Source organism: Zootermopsis nevadensis, unplaced genomic scaffold (genome assembly GCF_977971745.1).
Source record: "Zootermopsis nevadensis isolate Lab colony 2312 unplaced genomic scaffold, Znev_1.0 Znev_ptg000029l, whole genome shotgun sequence".
In the NCBI taxonomy this organism is placed as follows: domain Eukaryota; kingdom Metazoa; phylum Arthropoda; class Insecta; order Blattodea; family Termopsidae; genus Zootermopsis; species Zootermopsis nevadensis.
The window spans coordinates 3,874,879-3,900,368 of NW_028259161.1; the positions used below are offsets into that span (position 1 = coordinate 3,874,879).

Genomic DNA, 25,490 nt, shown 5'->3' on the forward strand with positions numbered 1-25,490 from the left:
CGAATTCGTCGTTGCTGGCATTTTAGTGTTGTTCAGGTTGTTAAGAAATTTCCTGTTTTGAACCCAAAATATTGTAGCTGTGTTTATAATATCCGCCTATGGATCATATGCTAAGAATCGTGTTCACATCAGCACTTTCACAAGTGACAGAATAATTCATCTTCTGGCGATGACATTTCATAAATTAAATTCATATAATTCTTCCTTTAGTGACATGCCTCATGCAAATAGGAGTGAAGGGACAATTTTAATAAAAATTCCCTCTTACTCCACGTTTTCAGAGAAAATAACTGTACGGTATTTTTAGCTTTAAAATTCGATAGTGAGCGATCAATCCTGAACACTACGCGTGTGTGAGACGGTAAAACCTTAATTATACAAAAATTAATTAAGTCGCCTCTTTGAATTCCCACACTTTTTAGCCCGTTACACTGTAAAGCATAGCACACGAAGTACACTAAATTCTTGTAAGAGAAAAGAAACTGTTTCTCGAATAAGCACGACAGAAGTTACTTTAAGTCTGCAATCTTTAAAGGTTAAAACGGACATTTATTCTGAAAGTTTAAATTCTTCCGGCCTCGGCTTGGGTTCTCGGTAGTCGAATTCCGGTCAGCCGACAATCATTCATTGTTATAGCTCCAGTCATTTCTGGAAAATTACAGTAAAATGTGAACACTAAACAGGTTAGTTAACCTAGTAGCCCATCAAAGTGTACCTAGTTTGAATCCCAGTTATGTCATTGGCTATCGTGACAAACGCTTACGTGTTTTTCTTCAATCCCAAAAGATTCATACCGGTAAAATATGTCTCGTCGTTTTCACCCTGAGACTTTGTTAGTTCCCCGATTTTTGCCTTTATTCGATACCAAATAACATCTTCAATTTGTTTAGCATTGTTAAATAATCACGAGCAAAGCCATTAAATGTTGTTGTAATTTAACATCTCTTTTCTACTCAAACTGCACGCCAATTATGTCAGTTCTACGCATTAATTTCCTTGTCTTTCGAAGTAATGGTCGGCTGCTTCATTCTCGCGTTGAACTTACGCCCATTTAGTATTGAGAGACAAATGTGAGAGGTACTTTTCCTCAGAAATTGCCCGCAATGTACTGCGATATAGTGCATGACGAGTTTTATATGTTCCCGAGGGATGTGCTGCTTCAGTTGTGTCATCGTAAAATGCCAAGTGCGGTGTGGGGACTCCTGTGACAGCATCTTTTAACATCGCTTGAAACAATTTTGTTATATATTCACTTACATGCTTCTTACTCCTTTTTTTAGTTCGTTTATATCCAGAGTTTAAATATCTCCCCCACTCCATACTCTGTTGATACGAAATTGACAGCAGGTAGGTTATTAATTGGTAAGTTCTTAAATTATTTTTTCTGATAACAGCATTCACTGTAGATGACCGTCTTCTGGGATACTGCGCGTGTGAAGATAAGAAAAACGATTAATATACAATAATCTGGAGCAGTATTTACATCACATGAAGATTTCCAAATTATGATTTTTTGTAAATTAGAAGGTTTATTATTATTATTATATGCATTATAAATAAGGTTACAAATATATATAATTCACATGGAGGATACATATGGCGAGATTTGGCTTAATGTTAATGATTGGAGTTAAATTCATATTTTCTAATTTGGAAAATAATACGTGCAGTGTTTTTACCAGTCCTTCAATTATTCAGTCTAACTAACAACGAAGTTACTGTAGAGTATCAGATAAAGGTAACATTCTTTAATATTTTCCCATTTTCGTCTCGGTTTTCTGAGAGGTTTCTCACTAAGAGAATCTTCAGAATTGCAGGTTACGCGTTTCTTGCCTACTACATCCAGATAACGTGTCGAGACCATCTTTACGTCTTTGATTTATATACAGGAACGATTTATTTGAATATTTTTTTATAAATCTATGAATCGTTGGTAAACTTCCACCAGACTGCACGGCGCAACAACCCATGAGACAGCCATCTTCGGATTCACCGCCGTGAAAACCTCAAATCCTTCTATAGTTCTATTTGCTTTTCTGTTTGTATTTTCATTGCTCGCAAAACGATTTTAATCCAGTTTGTATGTTTTTACGTAAGGACTTTAAGCCGAAAGGTTCGATGTTGCCAGTGCCTCAAAAGTGTCACGGTTGCTATGTTACTATGCATGACGGGGACGTAGGAACATTTTGCAGATTACCTCGGCTTATACGAATTCACCAGTTTCTTGAAAGTTGGCCAGTTCACCCAAACGTTACACAGAGGGCATGAGGCATCTAGCAAGGTTGTTTCTCATTTTGGAAACCACCGGTCGGGATTTCATTACCCTGTCCCTAAAGTAAATATACGTGAATTACAAGGACATGAAAGGAGGCGGTCATGGAGAACTGTCGATGCTATGCGGTGGAGACGCACAGCTGTGACTGCGCCCACGAACGGGCACTATTGCTGTGCTAGTACCAGCTGATCGCGAGATTACTGCACTGAACACGCTGCACCTGTAATGAAATGGCGAATAGGGAAGACGCCAGGTGGTCCTCAGCTCGGGTTCATCTGATCAACTTGCGTGTCCGTCCCTTCTTTTCCAGATGTTATTCTAATAATACCTCAAACAACAGTCGAATTCGCCCATCATGCCATAGAAATTGTGTACACCACCAACCAACATGGCATTTCCTACTGTATAGGGAATTGCTTGCATGCGTAAGATAAATTAATTTCATAAGTCTTGTTCCCTTCCTTAGTTAAGTTTACGTCTTCATAACTTATATTACTCAAAGGCCCGTTTCGATATTATCCTTCCATATTTCTCAAGTTGTCTCATCCAGAACCTATTCTCTATTTTAAAAAGTGCACGGAGTTCTAATTCTCCAATCCGTTATATATTTTCCGATCAGTTCGTCTGTATTGATTTATGAAGAAGAAGGCCTTCTGGATTGTTGCGCTGGGGAAAATGTGCATATTGTCTCCATCTTCAGGGCCCTGATGATGGAGGCAGAAAGCACCTCTGAAACATCCCAGACGCCATAAGAACCTGAAATGTCACTGTGTTCCTTTAGTCCTCTTTAAAATAACAACGTTGTGGTAGTAACTTACAACAGTCCATGGCCCCATTTTTCCACTTCGCTCCCGTCTCGGTATTTTGTTGGACGAAGCATAGCCTCAGCAGGCATCCCTAAAATAACTGTATTATGTATTATTAATGTGCTTATTATATGATAATCATAGAATTTTAAACAAGCGAGTTATCTATTTTCGTTCACTGTTACTTATTCTACTCAGGTATTATCCTTAATGCTCTGTTTTCGAAGAGGGTGTACCTCCAATTTTTTTTCTTTTTCAGCTAGGAGCCTAATTTGATACCCTGATAACTCAAATACCTGTTTAACACAGTCGTATAGAAACTAATATTCCCTAAACTGCTCAATAAATTCCTTGTCTTTTTTTTTAATGAATCCTGATCTTAACTAAAGTTTACCGGTGGTCACACCCTGAGACGGTCGAATATTGTTTAACCAGGCATGACACACTCATAGCCCTCTTCTACATTTTGTACGGTTCCAGTCAGTCCTACAGTTATACGTGATGTACCAATTTCAATAAATTTCGAGTTTTAAATTCTGGATGAATAGCTGCTTGTGTACCGCTGTTATTAATTTTAATTAAATAGCTTAAAATAAAGCGAAAATTTGTTTAAATGAATTTCAGATTTGTGTACGCTTGTGAGAAATACAGGAAGGAAAATATATCTCAATCTTAAGCTCGGAATTAATAAAATTGGGCAAAATTCATTTTCTCACCCATGTGACAGGCCTCGGAACAGTCACGTCCTTTTTAAGGTCTTCAAGCAGACACCGAATTTGACGTGCTTGGTCTACACTCTCAAACTTTATTCAGTTAACAACCACTTATATATGGGAGGATAGCCCATCTACATCTAGGTCTACAAAATTGTTTATATGTACTAAAATATCGCCTGAATTTTCCATCGCCCAGCACGCTGTCGCCTCCAACTTCATCCGTCTTGAATTTATCACAATAACAATTAGTTAAATTATTTGTTAGTTTTTGAAGAGGGCGAGAAAGTGAAATATTTCTCATTGCATTTATTGAGTTCATTTCGTTCTTAATTTCATCCTAAGTATCAGTTTTAGTAGTTACTGCTGCCCTAAATTACACAAACCTTACAAATTGTAAGTATTAATCAGAAATTGCTGTCACAATTTTGATTTTACTGTTGCACGTACCAAGACATGGGTCCTATTCAACGGAATTTGTTCGCAGACAGTTGGACACCGGAGGCTGAAGCCACGACTTGTGTGCGCAAAGTCGCTTAGTCATCATCTCGCAACTCGCAGATTGGACGCGGCGTCGCAACGCCCGTGCAGTTTAGTCGGCTCGCGGCCTCCGACCGTAGCGGATGTCTTCACTTCGACGTCGGTAATAAGCCGACGGAAGATTACGTTAATTTAGCGACAAGTGTTTGTTTTGGCGGGCGGAGGATCGTCTGTATCAAAGATATTGAAAGGTAAGATTAATTCGAATTTTCACTTTATGCATTTATGTAATCATGTCTTCAGATTTCGTACTTGCTTAAGACGGTTAATATAAATAACCCATTTCATTTATTTCAATGTTATAGCAATAACGAAGACAATGTGTTCAGTAAATATCTTGCGGTTTGGTCGTAATTTTACAAATACCACTATAGAAACTTCATTTTATCGTACGCATCCCTTCCTCAATTACAGAATATACACGCAAGACTATTCTGTCCTGTTCAGTATTAACTTACGCACATTTTGTGAGCAGTTTAACTTATGTCTTTTAAAATGCAAATACTCGTAAACACACAGTTGCACGATTTGCAGTCATGTGTGAAATATCTTTGCAGAATTTCAGGTTAAAATGTCGTTTTCTATTTAAGGTAAGTGAGCCGGTTTAGTAACAATTGAGTGGGCGTTCTCTCCCATTCTAGATTTTAATTAAAATTTAGAGCAAGACACCTGCCAGTCAAAATGTGACAAAATTAGATACGATGATAACGAATTTAGACCATTTGCTTTACTTAGTGGTAGTTCAGGACCACATCAGTGGAGTCAGAATATTTTAATTAGTGTTTCCTTTATTGCGGTCCATGGTTTAGAAAGCTCATTGCTTCAGGACATCTTGAATAATTCAAATCACGTGTTACTTCCTGACACCTGAGGGCGAAAAGTGATCCACTCTTCGAAAAGTTGTGTGTTTTTTGCAGGTCCAAAAATTCAGCAGTCCAAATTATGTGTTGCTTGTCCGATTACATGTTGATGAAAATTATAATTGTGTACAATTATCCTAATTACTACTGTCAATTGCACTAATTGCCTCCGATGTAAGCAAGAGGCTTATTATTTCTGGATTAGTGAACTTTTGCTATCCTCTGGTATTATGAAAAGAACACGGACGGAAACGGATATGGTTTCTGAAACTGTATTATGTAAGAATATCGGACAGTGGACAGAGTCCAAAAATACGGCATTAATTGTAATATACCTTGGTGAGAAGCCTTTAGAATTGAGAAACGAGTGTCTCTTATTAAAGAGCTGCTGTTCAGTTTCGCACTTTTAAATTTCCGTTCAAAATTAAAATTCGGGCAGTTTGGAAGAACATAATGCGTTTGTTGAGGACACAGTTTTCTGTACTGAGGATACATCTTAGTAAACGACTAATTGAAAATGTGTCGGGTGCACACACTGTCCTAATTGCAGCAAGAGTTAACAAAGAATTAATTTGATACGTAGAAAATATTTTGATAAATATTTTAATGTGGGACCTTGCCCCGAAATTGTATCAATTCTTTGAACTTTTAATTACATTTTAATCGCTTTCTTTATATAAATAGTGTAAAATAAATTATTTAATAAGTAACATTCTGAAAACTGTGTGTCAAACTGAATTGACATCTGTGCGATGTATTATGAAACATAACCACTACAAAATGACGCCTAGGCATATAATATTTTTTTACTTCGCAAATTTTTACAGACTAAGCACTGTTTATATGAACTTAGCCCAGACACATTTATCAGGCCGATCTAGAGTGCGGTTACCGTGAAATTAAACTCCTCGCCCCGGTATTGTTGAAAACTTGACAAACCCGATTAATTAAATGCGTGGATTAAGTTGCAAAAGGAGGGCATGAGTTGGTACTTCATTACGAAATCAGCAAAATAAAATCTGAAACAGTAACTGCTTGAATTCCAATTCAGTACCGAGCATGTATCAGAGTTGTTTCCTTTTGTTAGTGAGTCAATGTATTTAGTGTCATTTTAAATTGTAACCATTTGTCAGATTTTAATATGACAAAGTTTAATTCCACTTAATAACTATTCAGCGGAAACCTGCTTATCTCTCGAGATTCTCTTCCTTATTGCAAGTTTAGAAACACCTGCTACCTCGACAGTCCTAAGATAAGAAGCTCACGGACACGATTATATCGAGTGGATCATGCCAAAATGGCGAATCAACAAAATTACTGATTTACAGGGGACTCAATTCTTTCGCTCATTTTGTTTTAGAAATGTGCATTACTACGCCCAGACGTAACTGCCTGTATCTCAGTGCGGAGAAACCCTTCTGGCCGTACACACAGTCCACAATTTTATGTTTCAGACACAATAAGAGTGACTCCAATTATGTACATATGTTGATACGCCCTCATGGCATGATGCCCCAAACATATTCTGGGTTAAAATGGGTTGTAACTGGAAAAGTGGGTCTCGTAGAGAAGACGGCCTTCATATAAGGAAGACAGACGCGAATATTTTGAAAAATGTGATACAGACGGGCGACAAGGGGTGTTTCTGTAGCTTTGAGTTTGCTTAGGTGCTTAAAACCTGTCATCGTGAGTAGAAACTAACATGTTACGAAATCTCGGTGTTGGGCGGACGCAGTCTTTTGTGAAAGAGAACCCGACTTAAAAATATTATGCAGGGCTTCGGTTGTTGAATTAACTGAGTCACAATACTATCGCAGTTCAGTAACCGTTCAGTTATCAGTGACAGTGATTTGCCTCTGCGAAGTTCACAATTTTAATCATATTTTGTACAGCGTGTCACTCGTCAGTTACCGCATTTCACCCTCCACACAAGCCCGCGTTCTACAGTCATCATAATAGGCATGTGGGCCTAATGCTTTCGTTTGAAAGAGAGTTCTTTGTGTAATTTTGAACTTTTTATAATCTTTGCGGTTTTGAGGTCCAAGGTTATGTCACTCTTCCTTAAATTGTGAGTTCAGAGCAGAATAGGTAAATCTTGTTTTAAGGAAAATACGTAATGATAAACATGACTGGAAAGTTGTAGGACTATTCTTTGGAGTGCACTAAAATTCGGCTTTTCTTCACGCTACTTCACGTAGGTCACTTTTGTACTATGGACCGAGGATATTGTCGTTCGTTAGGCCATTGGTTCACTGATACGACCATCGGCCATGTAGGTTGTCTGTTCGGATTTGTCACACATTACAGACATGTTCAGGCCCATAAGGTGTTTTTCGCTCACGCTAGAACGAGAAGAACGCCTGATTCATCTCTTATACTGCAGAGTCCTGTGCCTTGTCTGAGTAGGATTTAGGAAAATTTCCTGATTCCAAGAAGCAAATGCTCGGCAAGGTAATGGAGAAACATGAGCTTTCCTGGCATGGCATGAAGAAATCGAAATGTTATACCGTTATTTAGAAAATTTAGGCTGTTCTGAATTATAACTCACGTGCAATGTGGTAATGTGAACAGGACTGTGTTTTGTTACTTTTAATATGTTTTTGTACATTAAATTACGTAGTTATAAACGCAGGCCTTGGTGGGGTTATTTACGTTTAGTAATTTCTTGGTGACACACTCATAAAAAAATTTCTAACTCTTTCATTTCAGATTTATAATGTAAGGTTCTGTGTACTTCCATATTATTTAACACAAAATGACATTTTAGGAGAAATTTGCGGTCAGATTATTCGCTGATTACGAATCCCAAATTTTAAATATTAGTAGCCGCTACTGTGCAGTGATACAGGAGTGCTGCCTTAAAAATGGTGCGTGGTAATGGTTCCTTGCAGTTGATCGCGAACCCCTTTGCCTAACAGCAGGACATAATGAGGGTCTGACACTTGCATTAGAGGAGCATAATCGCCCTGGAGAGCTTTGCGCTTTGGAAGTTCTAATGGCTGTGAATATGGCATTTGGGAAGCTAATACAAATACACTCGTATGCATGTTTACAGTAGTCAAGTTACACAGGAGTGCACTCTGATATCTAATTAATTTTCCTATTATCCCATAAACAACGATGAAAGAAAATAGTTCTGTGTAACATCCTCCCATGCAATTGTTTACAAAGCGAATACAGTACTCGTCATAAGGGACGGTGGAAGACAGGGTGTATAACAACTTGATACCCTTTCCACTGGTGTTACTCTTCACAGTAAAGTGAATTCTTCTGTTAACTTCGGCATCTCGCTGGCCTGTATCAGGTGTGTAAAACATTTAACCTGCGGCCTGCGTTGGAAACGCCGCTAATCTTTATGCACAACCCTAAGAAAAACTGTTTTGTTGGTGTGCGAGTGAGGCTTGACTTCCTAGTCAGCCACCTTTGTACGCCGCATGGAATTGGTGGTCCCCAAATTTGAATTGCTCTTGGGCATGAACGAGATGAAAGCCCAATCGGTGCCTGGCGGTAGCCTGTAAAATATCTCCAGGAACATTTTTAACACAGTATTTGGCGTTTACGTATTTAAGTCCTTTATTAATACCATTGAGTTCGTAGTTTAGTTTTAGGGAATTGACGCCTTTTTTGGAATAAAATAATTAATACTTAAATTATGTTCAATTTTCGAAAACCCCATTTCAAGGATTTTTCAATTAACGAACTTAATTTAATTTGCCTATAATGTTCAAGGCGGAAGAGCTGTAATAATTAACGTGTTAAATCATACGTATTCGAATTTAAATAGACAAATTTAATAGGCACAGCCGACTGTATAAACGGGTAATTTCTGTTTGCTTAAAAATACTTTGTCAACTTGTAATTGAATGTTTTATGATTTGATATTCCTAGATAATTAGTAAATAATATTTTATGAATTGATGTTATGATGCTACAAGCTGTGATCGGTTTCCGGGGTAAGAAGAGGAAATTTGCTGTCCATTTGCTGATGTTCAGTAGATTACAGATCGGATTAAAAGCAAATAAGTACATAGAGCACAGTTTTTATTGAGAAGCTGTTCTCAGCTAGTCAAGAAATTCTCCGACTTTTATGGGATCCGAAAGTTTATTACTCTTGATAAAAAGTTCACCACTGGACCCCACCAATAGCTTGAAAGTAAAAGTAAATGTATTTCTTGTAATTTTGTTATGTATTAGGAAACAAGAGGATTGAGTGTGTAAGAACTCGGAAGGAAACTTCTGTTACCTGTTTTGAGATACTGGTCTTATCTCTCATGATGCTTAATGATGCACATTGTACCACTTAAAATTCTGTGACCTCTTTAAAAATACAGGCTAAAATGAAGTTAAAGAAATTTAAATATTTGCATCAATGTGTAAACTTTTGAGCTACTTGTTGCAGCCTTCCTTATAAAATAAAGATGCTACTCATTCGTTCATATATTTGTTGGCAAATAAAAGTGAAGACTAGATGTCTTGCTTCAGTTACGTACGTGCATATCGTGACTGGAGATTTTATTTGATTTTATTAAATATAATTGCCAATTCATTTTACGACCAATTTGAACATGGTACCTACACACCTTCATTTTTCAACAAACTTGACAAGCTAACATATTGTTTTGGACAAACTTCCGTACCACTTACATTTGGAGACGACCATCTTATATTATACATTTCTTAATACGTCGGTGTCGAACAGGTTCCTGCATGGTTAACACTATATTTTGTGTCTGGAAGGTATTCAGTTGAAATCTTAAGAGCATTACCTGCTTCTCTGACTGATGTTTCTAGCGGTTTTACTCAGTCTGTACAGGGATAATATTATTGAATATTAACTTGAAATATGTCACCCCCACTTTCAAGTCCTTACGTGTTCATCATTTATAATCATCTTCAATACTCATTCGATTTCCGCCGATTGAGGTACATATTTGACTGATATGCTATAACTACTATTGATAGTACTCAGGATAGTTTCCATCGTACCAGGATTTGAACATGGTATCTCCAGAACATGATTCAGATACATTACTGTTAACGCTAAACTAGTTATTGAATGGAAAATTTATCAACGATGTTTAACACACATTTTTCATCCTACTTTTCATTCGAATCTGTTAAGATTCAGAATATAGCAACGTATCTAGGCGCAGATGATTCTAAGATAAATACGGACTTATTTCACATGCCTTGTAGTGCATTTGTTTGCGTCACATACCACATAGTTACATATCCAATCGCCTTTTTAATACTTTTTTGCATTACACATCTACGTAAAAATAATGCTGGTAAGTCTATCTGCACGGATTTATTCTTCATTTATGAGCTAGCCATTAATTTTTACACCGATTTTCAAGTTTCTTTCATAGCTACTTTAAATTTGTATGTGTTGTTTAATACTTATCTTTTGTAATGTAAACAGTTATATCATGAATGTCATCTTACCTTTTCATGTGACTTTATCTTCATAATACATGTCATCTCTCCCCAGTCAGCTTAGCACAACCGCAGTATTTCTTCACATCGGCATCTCTTTGAACTGTATTCCTCTATTTTACCGACAGTGCTATATACACATCACTGACGAGTCTCAGAGAAGCACTTGACTTCTTCAGTTTCTTCAAAGAAATCAGATCAACGGAAGAGAAGCTAACGTCGAAAGCATGTCGTTCAGTGCCGGTTGGAAGTTAAGAGGGGTTTTAACGTAAACTACATTAGGGAATCTCTTGTGATGGAGACAGACAGACTTCTGTTAGTTTCGTGCAGCCTCTAAAACTTTCTTAATATCCTGGTAATCGTATCGAAAGACAAAAATAGTTTTACGTTCAGGTATTCTTGATTGAATCGGTTGCCATAGAAACAGGTGTTTGATAATGTAGAGCTGTACGATCTGGAATGCACTCTATTAAGTCAGCTTCCACTGTTCACTTACTGCCTTGTCGGGGTGTGCACCTACCGTATCAGTTATAATTGAATTTAAACCAGCAAAATTTCTTTGCAGGTAACTCTGTTCTATTAACAAAGAAGGTTCGATATTACGTCTAAAATTAACTTACTGATCTTATCTGGGACCCGGGGTAACTCAGGCGAAATAGCGACTAGAGCTATAAGCCCGATTTCCAAAACGAAAACATGTTTTACTATTCACCACAGCGTCTGTGTCTGTTTTGGGTTCTATTGAGTCTCCTGTGCAGTGGGTACTGGGTCTTTTCACCCTGGGTTAAAGCGGTCGTGGCCTGAAGCTGGCCACTTACCTGCATCTAGTGCCCAAGTTAAGAATGCTGGTAGATATATCTGTATGGTATAGTGCTTAAGTGAGCACAGAGATACGTCTTCGTGGCGTGATGTTTAATTAAGAAAGGGGACAACGTAACTGGTCTCATACCCCATTAGTTAATTTTAATTCTCATCAACATGAAAACATATGCAGAGCGATATATATTGTGTGAAAATCTTTTGTGTCTCCAGTTTCCTCGTCTCTGCCCTGATTCTGTGTAACCCTGATTCTGGTTCGTCGCTTGGCAATCGTTCATTAAATAAAGCGATTGCGATGCGTCGTCACGACGATAAATAGGAAAGACGTGTGATGTCGCATCTTATCGCATTGTTCGTACCTCTTTTATGTCAGTGGGATTATATATATATATATAAAATTATTGTAATAAATAATCTTGTTATTTCACTACGGTTTATTTTAAGTAAAATTCGGCCAAGAAGCAAACAGTTTTGCTGATTTATATATTCCTAAGAATACTTTCGCTTGTGTAATAAATTCGTCTTGAATATTTTAACATATTATTTCGCTATTTTTATTTTGAGCATTGTTCGTTGAATACGGCGATTAAAAAGAGTTTTTGGCGAAGACCGTTACTCCTCTTTTATCACTGTTGGAATTTCCAGCAGAAATATCACTTGTGTGTACCCCATCATGTTTCTTCGTGATGTTCCTTTTTGGAACCGAATGAGAATAGACAGGTAAAAAAGTAAAATAAACTTTTTCTAAATATTGGAGAAAACTGTATGCAGACAAAACAAACCCGTGAAAGTCCGTGCTATGACATCGCATGATTAAACCCTCAGGGGGTGCAAAACTCAAAGCGAAGATGCATGGATGGAGTGGACCAGTTTGTATAAGCTGTTACGGCTTATTACATTTCCGTTCTTTGTCAGGACGCGGGCCGGCCAGTGGCTGTCACAGGACCGTACCTGCAGGCTCTATTTGTGTGTCATATGACATTGTTTATGATGCACTCTCCTTCACAAACCGTCCTCCCCCCTTCCCATACTCTCTCCGTATCATACACTGCGTATTTTACATGACATGGAGTTACGTCATCGCTGTTACATAATAATTGTGCATCATGGAATACACTAAAACGTGGCCGTCGATTGGGCGTGGTGTGAAATTAGCCAGAAAGCCTAATATCTTTTTTTTCAGAAATGTTTGCTACAACTCTCCATAACTTATTATTTTACGTTTTCGGAAATATATTAAAGTGTTGAAAAAGTTTTGAAAACTGACGTTAACTTAATCACAGGTGTTTCAAAAGCGGGCAGTGGGCAAGAAAGTATTTACAGTGAAATGTTAGTGTCTGTTGGAAGATATTACGTAGCGAAGAGGCTTCACAGTGGTTTTACTGTAACCGGGGCGAATATGTGCCTCTTATGACCGCCACTAGTTAGCGAGTTACCAACTACCGCCGGTTGGAAATAATGTTTGCAGTACTGTCAGTATCTGCTACCCGTTCAACCCCTCTGATCCCCTTCCCTGTTACATCTAACGGATCTCGAACGCACTGACTCGCCCCGACTACACTACGCGATTCAGATGAAAGTAACAAGAAATAAATACATAACCATGGTGGAGAACCCTTTTGATAAACGTCACAAGAGAGACTGAGAAAAGAGCATAGTTTAAAAATGGATCTTTGATAAACATGTTCGTGGAACTGTATTGAACTGGCACAGTATCGTATCCATTGGCTGTCTTTGTTATTATTGGTCCTGAAACTTGAGATTCCTTTCAGAAAGTTACTTAGACGTCAATTTTGTTGTTCTGGGTTGAGACGCCTGTGAACTCGTAGGTAAATACGGCTGTTTAATGATATAATTACTTAGGTAATTAGTTAATTGGTAAATATCGTAGAATTATTATATGTTTGTCAACTTCGATTTTTGTTTCTGTAGCTCGTATTTTGCTTCTCCGTAAATTGAAAAGCATACGACGATCACTGCAATAAGCGATATATCACCTTGTTGATCCATCGTACAGAAATATTAATACACAATAAAATACTGTAAAGAAAGCAGCATCAATGTCGTGTCTGGTTGCGACTCCTTAAACTACTGCATTCAATGGCAAGAACGCTGCGATGAGAAGTACGTTTATAATGAGGCAAAACCTGCAGGAATTTTGATTGCAAAACCGGTCCCAAAAATGAGGTTATCGCGGCCTTAATTCTGTATTATGGTATTAATACCTTGCCAGTTTGCGTGTCAATACTGAAAGCTTTTGTTTACATGTATGCACACTCGCGTAGATTTCAGTTAAATGCGGATGACGGATTATTTACAGGATATGCGTAGGCAGCGCTTAGAGCAATTTTGTCTAGGTCCGAAAGAACCGACATTGTTTTCAGATATAACCATGGTAATACCCTGTATCTGCCTGTTCGTTTATTTAATAGGTAAACAAGTATGTCACTAACATAACCATGTATTTCCGATGGGGAATGTACGTTATTTTGTTATTACCGTTAAAACGAAGTGGGTTGTGTAATAACATGCACATATTTTATCAGTTAATATCTACAAACGAATTTATATTCAGAAAATAGATCTTTGGCTAAATTCTTATTTTATTTTGTGACGAGTTGGATGAGAAGGATTTGATATAAACTTAAGATACTAAGTTAAGAAAGTAGAGGCGACCGTGACAGATTTTAAGGCACTATCTCCGAATTTGTCAAGGTGACTGTGAACTATTTACACTGATTGTAGACATTCTTTACGTTATATATATTACAGAAAGGACTGTGGAGTTTTTTCAATTGCACTGCTACTTATTCTTCTTTCACTTAACGATGCTACTTCACATACATTGGTCACATTATAATTCGGAGACAATTGAATCCTTTTAAATTACAACAAGTAAGTAATTTGTCCTTCAAATTACAAATTAGAATATGTTGGTGTGACCGGTTTGTGATGGGGACAACCATTTCGAATATCCGGCAGAGAACTCGCTATAATGTTTGAGATTTTTATGACTTTCGTCAGTACTTTCAGGAGCATTCAGGGTTATAACGTCAGATTATACTAAAACTGTAACTTCTGTCTGCGTTCTCTTTTAAGCTAATCATCATAATCTCAACTCCTTCGATGCTGAGTAATCTTTTAAGTTGATATAGCGTAGATAGTAATCCATAAGCCATCCTACCCGTCTGTCAGAACAAAAATGACAAGTGAGACAACTTTATAAATCCCTGCTTATCATCTTTGACTTGTTACGATCATGAAAACAGAGCTAAACAAAACCTATTTTTCCTCATTATTTGTTGAATCGACTGCTCTCGTAGAAGTAGTGTGCCATTAGACTAGAACCAATGGAGTGATAATTGCACGCGTCAACAGTGCCTGTCGGCCGATAATATGATAGGAAAACACTGAGTTTGGTAATAGCAACAGTGAAAAATGTTTCCTAGTAACCGAGCGTTGAATAAATGATACTAGCGGATAGCGATGTCCTAGCCGAAAGCGAAATTGATTTAACTGAGGTAAAAAAAAAAAAATGACGTGTGTTTGGGGGGGGGGGGGGAGAGTTGCAAGAACTGAAATGTTCACATGGTTGAATTTGCATAGTTGCAATGGCAAATTAACTCCACCCTCCGTTGTATCATCATTCATATTTGTACAATATCCAGAATATTTGTGTTACTGATAAATGAATAGCTTATTGTGGTCACGTACACGTATGGTCTGAATTTGACATTTCTAAATAATTTCCAGTTGTAGCAGAAATATACATCGTTTATATTTTGTTTTGATACAATTGTAGTACATGACACAACAGGAAAAGTGCTTTACTAACAAAAGTACTACTAGGGCACATTGCAGCTCTTACAAGTTTTTATGAAACAGCCGTACAGTTTTCTGTATAGGCTGTGGCACTAGGCATAATATTAACGAAACCATTCAGGTTTTCCACTTTCCATGTACCTCTTAACAATTTTAGTATTTCTAGCAAATCCTGAAGTTCATCCTACGAAGGCCAGTGGAGTTAATTCGTCACTTCCGTTCACACACCATTCGCAACTTGAGGGTTGTCTTCGTCTTGAGATATTTTCGAAAGACTGCAAGATTTTGGAAAACAGAAGCCTAGCATCTTCGACATAAGGTTGTTTCTTGTTGTTGCCGCCATTTAAACACTTGCGTTCCTGTTCTGCAAAGTAGCAGCCTAGTTGACGTGTCTTCGTATTTGACATCGGACTGCCCATAGTCCTGCATCTCCGAAGGATTAATCAAGAAACACGAAAATTTATGTGGTGGTAATATTTCGAGATAGGAAAGGTTACGAAGTTGGTTATTTTTATTTGGACTGGATTGATGTAGCTCAGGACAGATCCGAATGGCAACCGCTGGGTTAGTAGTAATGAAACTCGAAGATTTGTTACATGTTTGGTTTGTTCATTAGGTAGGGAGACGGGTAATTTGAAGGGACTGTAACTGAATTATATACAACAAATTATTTTGTTTGCTGCTGGTGTTACTTAACAGCGCCAGAAGAAGTATTATTATCGCAATCACAAATGCTCTTGTTCATTGAGTGGGCCTATAAGTATTGTATTCGTAAGGCGTTGTGGAGAATCATTTACCAAATAGCTTCACCACTTTCTTCGTCTTTCTGATGATATTGCGTATGTGCTCTAAGAGTGTACGATCTCCGGCTTTGGAGTTCTGCTGTAATTAATTGTTGCGTAATTGTGTTCACCCCGTCGAGTTGCATATCCTGAGCTATATATTACACATGATACAGTTACAGCAGGCACTGCTTCCTGCTCGGTATTCATGCTGTGCTGAACATGATGCTGTACCACAATTTAACCCGACGTCACTTGTCCTGAGTTATTATTCCGGTACAGTATGGAGGCCCGCGGGTCATATGGGAAACGCGTATGATGTCTCAGGTTAGATTCCAGCGCAGTGTATTTGTGGTGAACAAAGTTGAACGTGCTTTAGTACCATGAATAACGGTGCTTAAATTTCCCGTCGTAGGCTCAGTTCCTTCACACGTGTATATCCTGTTGCCTCCAGTCGAGCGGCTTCTCACAAACTTTACTACGATAACTGTTAATTAAACTTGAAGAGCTTAAGTCTCAAAGTAAATATACAATCTTTGGGCCTGCCGTGGAAAACATCAGATGTACTTTTAAGTACTAGATCCTCTTAATTAGTCATCGCACTGGGAAACGTTACAAACGAAACTTGCAGAGCTTAATGACATCGAAAATGCGATGCTGTAATACGATTTACCCTACACGAGTCTGTGTTCTCATAACTGGTCCTCTATTAATAGAACATCTACTTCCATTTAAAATTTAGAATATAAAACGGATGTTTTAATCCAGTTAATTTGTTTATGATTTTTACAACAGCTGAAAAATACCTATTACAATCAACAGTAATAATAATAATACGTAAACTTATTTATATAAATCAGAAGAATTTGATCTTCTGCTAGAGTTAAGTAGCAGCGTAGAATATTGGTAAGGTGCTTCACGTTCTAGAAAACTTCACTTCAGACCTTGGACGGAAAAGTTCGCAACTGTGTGTCTGTTTATTTTAAGACTATGAAACTTTTTTTCCTTTTTTAGCTAAACGAAGCAGTTAAGGTGGAATTTGTGCTTCATGAGAAGCAACTTTAAACCCTCAGCAAATTTGCTTACGTTGGGATTATTTTAGTTTCTCAAGAAACGAGAACCCAGGGGCATAATTGCGGCTGAACGCCTGCTACGGCAAGCACTGTCAGCTGTTTAGTTTGTTGTGATCTTCAACTACTGTTCAACTTTGGGTTCTATCCGAGACAGTGCCGCAGGGGACGTTTTAACGGTACCGCTACAATCGATTCATTTACCGTTCTAAATTAAATGGTCTTTTGCATCAGAATGCATCAATTATGATAACAAAATTTGTTACTTACTAAGCAGATTACCTAACTTGATATATTAGACCGTGATTCTCGATTTTGAAAAGACTTAATTTTCACCTCCTTCTATTTCTGAGGTTAAGAATGCATGGAGTTGTTCGTCTACTTTTCCACACGTCTTCATGGCTTGGTGCTTCATTAAACACCAGGGACAACTTTGGCTTACCTTTGGGTTTGAGATTACGCTGAAGCTTTTTCTTGCTTTCTAAAATTCATAGTATTGGGTATTTTATTAAAGAAAATTCTGAAGTATAATGTACCTGAGAACGGTTTTGCGAAACTTTAACAACCTTTTATGTGTAGAATATTCTGTGCCAGAAACGATATATTTATTCTGTATGTGTGCATGGTAAATTAGAATAGTTTTAGTGATAAAACTATTCAAGTGGAGTTGCAGCATATATGGATCTTCAGATCAAGTGTCTAATACATCTTTCAGTATTAGACTATAATATTTCAACATCACTAATATCAAAGACTTGTCCAAATTTGAAACACTGAATCGAGTCGTCATGGCTATAACGTATTCACCAAAAACCCTTTGCAATATTATCATAAAAATTCGGCTTCGGTCTTCCAAATACACATTTTTCAAGATTTTTATCCTCCAAAATGCAAACGTTTTTTCTTTCCTCCATTATACAGCACTGTTATACGTGATTCTCTGCAAATGTTCACAGAAGTTTTAATTCCTCTGCTGTAATTAAATTGCATATACTGACTTCTTTATCACATACAATTTATTAGGCCCCTTGGCCTTTTTAGATAGATAATCAAATTTTTGAAACAATGAATCTTTTCAGACGTTTGATGGACCAATATTATGGACTCTATTTACACAGGACAATAAAAGACAGTTCGGATAAATGCTGACACATCCACGCCCGAACCAAATTCGAACCGTGATCTCAGTATTCGAGCACCCTCAGACCGAATACACGTCAACCCAGCTGCGATTGACAGCGAGCACAGACTGTTCACCATTGCAGACAAACGCAGAATAATAACTCCATTTGATCAACTTTTACGGTAACAGTTGATCCGTTCGTCACCGAAGTATAAGATGCATTTCGCCGAAATTTTATCATATTACTTATTGGAAAGAATAAACAAATCGAACTTCAGTGTCCTATTGGAGACTATATCGTGGGTTATATATCAGTCATGCCAACACATGATAACAATCTCCCCCCGAGTGACTTCATCTGCTTACTTACTGGGGACCGGGTGCTGTAATAACTTTGGCGTTAAACCCCTCTCTCTCTCGCCGTTGTGCGAATTCGTGGATAAACGAAGTGGTTCCTCTTGTCTTTTGTGAAGGATAGCGCTTTCGTCGCTTTTTTGTTTCCTTCCAGACAAGTCTTCTCGGCACTTTGTCAGTTCGAAGCGAACAGTTCGGTTTTGCTGTATTTCCCAGAGGGTTATAAACTCTGATATTTATTCTTGAAATACTACGTTAATTCATAGTAAGAGGATACAGAACCGTAGAAGTACGGAGAAACAAGTCGAAAAAGTCGCTGCTGGTCCGTGTTTGTATTTGTTCATGTTTAATACATTTAGAGGAATATAGATGTAATTACTCTGTTTTCGAGAACGCTGAGAAGTAGAATATATTAAACAGTGAGTTTTCCAGTACATTGTGTGGTTCTGTAACGAAGGCACTTATTTTATCTGAAGAACAGTAAGTGTAATATTTTGATCTAAGAGGGATGATAGATAATATTTTCGGGGATACAGTGAGGATGTTTGGCTTCTGTGCCAACGGTACTATATGGACTTTCTACTGTCAGCGATCACTGCGTCGATTGCAGCGTTTTCTAATACTAACGGCACAGCTGCCAAATTTCTCCACTGTTTTACACATTGAAAAACTTCTTTATTTAAACAGGTCATCTGATATTTTTCAGATAGTGAATTCACAGAGATTAAGATAGCTTGAGAAGTACCTCGGATGGGGAAAAATGGCAAGCATACAAAATGTGGATGGGAACGCCTGTTTGAAAGTTACTGTTTACAAGACCGAAAAGAACCCTGGGGAAATAAGAAGGTTATTCTTAGAAAAATAAATTGTGATTGCGGGGTGTGAAATGAACTGATTTAGGATTTAGTTTAATGGTCGGACTTTGTGTTCAACTGATCTATTGTTTCTAAAAATCGCCTGAAACGTAACGATATCATTTTTGTACATAAAGCTCTTTTGCTTTAACGAAAAACGTACCTTCACGCACTGAAATCTGGTTTTTATGTGTATACAAACGGGCTTTGTCGACCGGGTCATGCATAAGCAGCCCCTGCATTTATGTATAGTGAACGGCACTTTGTAAACCAGATAGAATCGAGTTATCATGTCTTAACCGTTACGTTGTCGCGGATAAATTTTATGTTATATGACTTTAAGTAGGCCCCTATAAATTCTGAGTTATAGTTTCGTTCATTTGTTCTGTCTACACTGGCGAGCAACCAGTGTAGTCGATTTTAAAGCCATTAACGAAGGAACTAAAAACCGATAAATTGTGGGATTACACAGTCTGCCAATACTTTCGCTGGAAACTTTCTTCGTCGTCGACTGCAGCATTAGCTGCATCAACACGCCTGTAGTCCCTCTCTCGGGTGAGTCTCTTCCCGTGTCACTCTACCACAAAGCGCCATCTGCTATCCTGCCCCAAAATTTAATCAATTATATCAGAACCACGTACATGAGGTCGAACGGTTAACACTTCTGCTTCGTATTCGGAAGGTCACGGGTTCAGGTCAAAATCCGGAGATCGGTTATGCTGACTGAAGTTTCTCGTGTTCTTACGCGGTCCTCCCATGACATCTTCGTGATAGTATCTCTGATTAGGTTACAAGGCCACGTCCCCAATCATTGTTCGTCCTGACATTGAGCGCTATAATTATAATCTGGGCAGTTGAAAGCATCGTTAACAAGCTACTTCGGCTTTCGGGATAAGTCATGCCGATTGTTTTAAGGTTACCACATTCACCCTGATGATGGAAAATGTAGTGTATACCGAAACGGTAGATAATCTTAACATTCTATGCTGCTCCCCCTCGAAAACCGAAGTCGCTTATTGAACTCCAACCGCAAAAACATGAGAACTAGAAATTAAGAAAAACTGAACGAGAGAACGGCGTTCAGATCGGCTCTGCGGTCCACCCAGTCTCTTGTCCACTGGTTGCAGGGTTAATGCGGCCGGAGCGCGAAGCTCGTTAGTTATATTTAGTTTGGCGTTAAGAATAGCATTCACCTTCGTGGTGCGATGGCATTACACTCGAATACGTGTCATTATTTTGATTATTATATACCGGTAAGCAGCGTCTATGTTCTGCACTGTTTTTCTTTAGCAGTTGCATGTAGAGCGAAACCCACTTTGTTATCGTCATCATAATCTGCATATTTAGGATTTCAGCATTATCCTGGCAGCGATGCACCTGGCGCTATGCGTCATCTTGAGCGCCTTTCATCTGTCGTCATGCGTTTTTGGAAAGAATTTTTTACCGGATTTGCAGTTGAACCAGCAGGAGGTATTCCCCTAAAAATAATTCGAAACTGTATTTAAATATTACTATATCTTGATGAAGTGAACTTGTAACTGTAGATTCACAAACTCCAAAATCAAACCTTATATTTAAATACCTCTGTTTGTATTCCACTGAAGGAAGTACAGTGTAACGGTTGTAAAATTGGTATAGTGAAAAACGCAGTTTCATACACTCGAGCCCATTCCTTTAATGGACAGAGAATCGCTAATGGTATTTCACTCGATATTTTCTCATCCTTAAACATTAAACACGAAAATTCCATTTTTTGTTACTACAATTCACCTGACAGTTTGCATTAAAGCAACAGCGTGCTAGCGAAAGGTTACGGTCAGCCCAAAAATAGACTGTCCAGCTCCTGCTGACAGCTGTAATGAACATATAAAATGTACGACTGACAGTGGATACGAAAATCGTTATGGGAATTAAAAAGGTTACGCATGCGACACGGAGGAACTTTTTCGGGCTGTGTCAGTATGATTTTGCTTTTGAAGGCGAACTTTCTACTCAAAGCAAGAAGTAAAAGGAGTTGGAAAGTTGTACTCTTTGGGGTACATTAAAAGTCGAAAGGTGCCCCAAGTTAATTATTGCAACAATATGATTAAAGACAAGATATTTACGGGCCCAAACGGTGTTCTTCGCTTGCACTACATCGTAAAGAACGCCTAACAATCTAGCCAGAAGAAGGCCTTCGTCCTTCAGGATATTTCATACCAGAAACTACTGAATTTGGATAAAAATGCAAATTGCAAATAACAAACTCAGGCACCAGATCATGAGGTCCTACATAGTTCACTCAACTAAATGAGCTTTGATAGTTTTATTTAATCTACTACTCAAAACCGTCCTTGATTGTATAGGATATCAAGTCAACAAAGGACCCCGTCATCGAACCCTGCTTTTCGACTATTCAGTGCATATCCTCAGGTCTTATTTGTCTTAAGAGTCCTTTTAATGCCTCCAATCGACGCCTCAGCCTCGCTTGTGATCTGTCTTTGAATGTTTCACCCGCTCTTCATTCTGTTATCTTAGGACCAGTATTATCTTCAACACTGTTTTGAATAATTTCCTTCCTCTGAGCAGGAGACCAAATATCTGATTCATGAAATGTAACAGGTAGAGTTACAGTTTCCTACGTTCTAACCTTTACTATTTGTATTTCTGGAAAGAAGGAAAGGCGATAACTTCTTTCTTCTTCTGCATACATACTGTAAGACCTATTAATCGCTGTGGCGTGTTCCGACAGCATTAATAAGTACTGGGCTTTGGGCACGCAATAAAGCTCCATGAATTCTTGGTAGACCAGTCGCTTGGGCTGTACCATCAAAAGACATCACAAAATGACAAAAAGTACTAACATTCATTTCTCTGACTGGATTCAAACCCGCGATCCAGTGCATACTTTAAACCGCACGACGGCTGTTATCAGGAACATTACATATTCTGAACTCAATCATGACATTTGTTTAATGAATGATGATGAACTGAAACCGATCCTATTCTGGGTGAAGTAAATACTTGTTTCATCTCAGTTTCTAAGTGCTCTTTGCAGAAGCGGCGTTTGAGTCTCCCTAGTTTCTCGTTATAAATCCTTCTTGTGTAATCCGCCAGACGAATCCGGATGCTTGGGAGGAGGATGGAAAATGGGCGAGAAACGGAGAATATCTTGGTTTCATAGGCCCAAGCGATTCATAATGTAAGGCCAGAGAAGTGAATAGGCTTGTCAGGATCCACGAGGTAATTATGAACTTACTTTACAAAAGCCGTTTATGTGGGTCTTTCAGCGCCTGTGTTTTGCTGACTGCTTCCGGAAACATTTTAAAGTACCGAAGTTCTCATACAATCATTCATCTTTCATATGTTTGAAATGTTCCGTTTGTGTGTGGTAGGTAATACAACTTTAAAATTAAAAGAGATTGTATTTTCTCATGATTAGAGTGCATTATGGTTAAACTCTGAAGTATTATTAATCTATCATATTAGTTAACATTTATACAACTTATGATTTATTGACCCATAACACTACCTTTTCATTTGATTAATGCACTGGCTGGCATGCCGAGAATATTGTTAAATTGGTTCACGTTATTAGCAGCCACTACGGTGGAAAGAGATGATACAGGTTTTGTTTAGTTGGCTCTCGAACCCTAAGCTGTCTGCGTCAGAATATGAATATTAGAGTCCCTGGTAACTTCTCAACCATTCGGTCTACTTTAATTAAATTAGATACCATTTTCATGCCGTTGGAGGCAACCCGATGTCATATTTTAGAAATTCTGTTATACTCGCACGCACGCACATATAATATGCTGAGCAGTTGGTCTCGTACGTATATCATGCATGTTATTCACAGGAGAGACACAAGATACTTATACATTTTTGCTGGAAATATTTCGTGAACAGTTCTTTCAGATCGTGTAAACTTAAATTGTTTTGTTAATCGTCGAATATGATTATACCAGTCAGTGAGACATATGAAACAATTATTATTTCTTATTTTGTCAGTCATTTTCTCTTGCATAGGTTTTGTAAGTTTCCATGTGATTTTAAAGTCAGGACGAAGGAGAGATATCGAAATATTTTGAATAAATTTTAGGGGCTTATATATCTACCTTTCACGTTCACTTAGAAGAAGATACTATGAAAGTTAAGAAGCTTTCTTACACTTTTAAAGACAGTCGAAAGCAAAAGGTCTCAAGTATAATTGTTTTAATGTCATTTTATGTACATGATGACATGCTTAATTTAGACGGTTAGATGATCAGACGTTCGTACCTTGCTATTTGCTCCAGCGAACTGTTTCAAGTCGTAAACTTGTAACGATTCCTTTCCGTATAATGGTTTTATTAAGGGAGTAATGAAGCTGAAAGCGCTAAACTTGCAGTACTAAATATTCAGGTTCATAAATCCAACACGTTTAAGTGATCCATATTTAGTACTGAGTTCAAAAGAAAGGAAGCAAAGTGTGCGAAAAGAAAGAGAGAATTTTATGAACACCTCCCTGCTCCATGGCTCCGTAGATGGGTGCGTGAAACGGGAGGCTCCTGATGGTTGGTTATCATCCCTTTGTCTGCTTCAGGAAGTAACAGTCCTGATATTTCCCACGTCAAGAATTCTGCATGTGTAATAGCACTCGTCAAAACGCAAGGCAGTAAGAAAAATATTGCATTTCTTTCATTCTGCTTTAGTAATTCCCTTCTTCTTTTAGTTTGGTACATCTGATCTTTGTTGCTTTCTTTATATCGACTCCTTCTGTCAGTCCATTGCCTTTTTATTTACTGCTGCGCTTTCTTTTTGTAGCACTTTCTGATTTACTTTCACCTCATTCGTTTATGGAAGGTATTGAGGTTACATGCCGCACACGTGGAGGAAACAACAGCGCATTTAAGGTCGTGGCCTTTTTAAAGAGATAGCCCCTGTATTTATTTGCAGGAAGTGAGTAAAATCCCGACAGTTATTTTTCACTTAACGCAACTGAAGCTAGGAACCTCCCGAATACAAGCAAGACAGGGAAGAGATTGTATGAAGAAAGTTACCAATAATTGTCATACGTTTTGATAAATATGTACCTGGTGTACCAATACAGCAGTAACGCTTAATTCTTTCCTTATGTTGAACCTACATTTTTCACTTTAACATGCATTGAGGTAGGTGGGGGAAAGAATTTGTCACTCCATCAGTACTTATAACGCTGTGGTAACAAGTCAGCTTCGTATTCCAGAAGTCCCGTCTTCCAGTCTGAGCACTGCCAGCACCTAACTAGGCACGTTTTAGTGTTTTTCCTCCTTCCGGACAGGAAAATTATAGGTCAGTAAAACGCAAGCTTCCTTCAGTGTCCTTTTCCATTTATTCATTTGACGTGATAAAATAAATAAATAAATAAAATGAAACAATGATCCAGAGTAGAGTTAACATTTGGAACGCGCGTGCAGAATTAAGTGTGCAGTGAATGTCATGGCACAGCCGTGAGCTGGTGCAAACAGCCGTGTGACATGAATAGCAAGTTATTCGGGTGCCTTTACACAACAGTGGAGCATGTGATAACAGTACAGACATAGTCCTTCAAGTGTCCAAATAATTTCTTATTTATATTAAATTAAACCTCGATTAATGTGGAAGTTAATATTTAGTACCTTTATCCTACTGCTCATATTTCTCGTATTTATTCAGACGTTATTAAATTTGTATTTGTTTCCACTATCCTCTTTATTATACTACTTGTATTCTCTTGTCTTCATGTCCTTCTTTCTATGTGTCTTTCTGTGCTTTAACTCATTTCCTTTCCGCTGTTTGTTTCCCTTTAATTTTTATTAATTTATTATCGGCATTTCTTCCTTCGAGTTCTAAACAGTGTATTCCTTCTTCCGAACTTTATTTATTCATTGTTATTTCGTGCTTACATTTTACTCGTTTACTTAATGTTTTATTCATTTTCTCTAAATATTCGTGAGTTCTGTACTTTTCCAGTTCATTCTTAATTGTACGTATTTTTGTTCGTTTCCTTTATCCGTTTTTTCTTGTAATATATTTTGCTCTTGCAGTCCTCTCTTA

The 25,490-nt window shown here is 37.9% G+C and overlaps 1 protein-coding gene across 9 annotated transcripts in view; it reads left to right on the forward strand.

Annotated features, from left to right (window-relative positions):
* Positions 1 to 25,490, forward strand: part of LOC110835771 (cell adhesion molecule Dscam1-like) — a 312,906-nt gene that overhangs the window by 94,827 nt on the left and 192,589 nt on the right. For all 9 annotated transcript variants that reach the window (XM_087358016.1, XM_087358019.1, XM_087358018.1 and 6 more), the window contains exon 2: positions 4,282 to 4,525. The gene's annotated coding sequence lies outside the window, so the exon portion shown is untranslated. The remainder of the gene's footprint in view (positions 1 to 4,281; positions 4,526 to 25,490) is intronic.